Below are 2,652 nucleotides of genomic sequence, written 5' to 3' on the forward strand. Positions count from 1 at the left end.
TGTCTAGGAGATGGGTTAGGGCACTTCCAGTGTTAGTTGATGGTAGAGAGTTGTCAGTAGACTTGATTGAATTGAGTATGGAAGACTTTGATATGATTCTAGGTATGGATTGGTTGGTTAGATATGGAGCTACCATTGACTGTAGAAAGAAAATGGTGACTTTTGAGCCAGAGGGTGCGGATCCCTTTGTTTTTGTGGGAGCGGTGCGTGGACCCCGCGTACCCAGGATATCTGCGTTGAGAGCCAGAGATTTGTTACAGGGTGGATGTATGGGCTTCTTGGCTAGTGTGGTGGATACCACCAAAGTTTCACCAGTTGGACCGGAGGAGACCAGACTGGTTTGTGAGTTCTTAGATGTGTTCCCTGAGGATTTTCCTTGGTTGCCGCCGCGTAGGGAGATTGAGTTTGTTATTGAGTTGGCATCAGGGACAGAGCCAGTGTCGAGGGCACCTTACATGATGGCACCAGCGGAATTGAAAGAGTTAAAGATACAACTGCAGGAACTTCTGGATATAGGGTTCATCAGACCTAGCTATTCGCCATGGGGTGCTCCAGTTTTGTTTGTTAAGAAGAAGGACGGGACTTTGAGAATGTGTATTGACTATCGAGAATTGAACAAGTTAACTATTAAGAATAAGTATCCCCTACCGAGGATTGATGACTTGTTCGATCAGCTGCAAGGTAAGATGGTGTTCTCAAAGATTGATCTTCGATCTGGTTATCACCAGCTGAGGATCAAGGATGAGGACATACCTAAGACGGCCTTCCGGACACGGTATGGGCATTATGAGTTCTTGGTCATGTCTTTCGGTTTGACCAATGCCCCAGCAGCTTTTATGGACTTAATGAACAGAGTATTCAAAGATTTTCTAGATCAGTTTGTTATAGTCTTCATTGATGACATCCTGGTGTACTCCAGTTCAGAGGCAGAGCACGAGTTTCATCTTCGACTGGTTCTTCAGAGGTTGAGGGAGCATCAGTTATATGCTAAGTTTAAGAAGTGCGAGTTCTGGTTACCTGAAGTGACATTCCTTGGACACATTGTAGGTGCAGATGGGATTAAAGTGGATCCGTCTAAGATAGAGGCAGTTAGGGATTGGCCGAGGCCAAGGAACGCCTCAGAAGTGCGGAGTTTTCTTGGTTTGGCAGGCTACTACAGGCGGTTTGTAGAGGGCTTCTCAAAGATAGCAGCGCCAATGACAGAATTGACAAGAAAGAATCTAAAGTTCATTTGGTCAGACAAGTGTGAGGGCAGTTTCCAGGAGTTGAAGCGACAACTTATTACAGCGCCGGTGTTGAGTTTGCCTTCGGGAGAAGGGAAGTTTGTGGTATACTGTGATGCGTCGAGGTTGGGTTTAGGCTGTGTGCTGATGCAGAATGAGAAGGTGATAGCTTATGCATCACGACAGCTGAAGGAGTATGAGCAGCGGTATCCTACTCATGATTTGGAGCTGGCAGCAGTGGTTTTTGCCCTGAAGATTTGGCGGCATTATCTTTATGGGGAGAAGTGCGAGGTATACACTGACCATAAGAGCCTGAAATATTTCTTTACACAGAAGGACCTGAATATGAGACAGAGGCGTTGGCTGGAGCTGGTGAAAGATTATGATTGTGATATTCTTTACCATCCAGGGAAAGCCAATGTGGTGGCTGATGCACTGAGCCGCAGAGGTCCAGGTCAGTTATATAGTGCTGTTCAGATCTCGAGGGAGTTGGCTGATGATATGGTTAGAGCAGGGATAGAATTGGTTGTGGGCCGATTGGCTAATATTACTCTACAGTCGACCCTGCTAGAGCGGATCAGAGAGGGGCAGTTGACAGACGTTCAGTTATAGAGGATTAGAGAGGATGTCTTAGCAGGAATAGCTAAGGACTATTCTGTTTCAGAAGTTGGTTTACTTCGGTATCAGGGGCGGATTTGTGTTCCAGCTGATGAGGGGATCAGACGGGAGATACTGGATGAGTCTCATACGACGCCGTACTCGCTTCATCCGGGTACCACAAAGATGTATCAGGATTTACGGGCTTTGTATTGGTGGGCCGGGATGAAGAGGGATGTGGTAGAGTACGTTGCCAGATGCTTAACCTGTCAACAGGTGAAAGCTGAGCACCAGCGACCAGCAGGGTTGCTTCAGCCTTTGGGTATTCCTGAGTGAAAATGGGAGGATATTACTATGGATTTCGTAGGAGGGTTACCCAGGACAGTAGGATTTCATGACTCAGTATGGGTGATAGTGGATAGATACACCAAGTCAGCCCATTTCCTTCCAGTGAGGTCAACTTATACTGTGGATCAGTATGCTGAGTTGTACGTGAAAGAGATCGTACGTCTCCACGGGGTTCCTAAGTCAATTGTGTCAGACCGGGATCCTATCTTCACTTCTAAGTTTTGGGGAGGTTTGCAGAAAGCTTTAGGAACTCAGTTGAAGTTCAGTACCGCCTTTCATCCTCAGACTGATGGACAGTCTGAAAGGACGATCCAAGTGCTGGAGGATATGCTCAGATCTTGTGTAATTGACTTTGAGGGTTCGTGGAGTAAGTACCTTCCGTTGATTGAATTCTCGTACAACAATAGTTATCAGTCAACGATTGGAGTGGCTCCCTATGAGATGTTGTATGGGAGGAAGTGCAGATCGCCTATCCATTGGGATG

The sequence above is a fragment of the Humulus lupulus genome, chromosome 8, assembly GCF_963169125.1.
Source record: "Humulus lupulus chromosome 8, drHumLupu1.1, whole genome shotgun sequence".
NCBI lineage: Eukaryota > Viridiplantae > Streptophyta > Magnoliopsida > Rosales > Cannabaceae > Humulus > Humulus lupulus.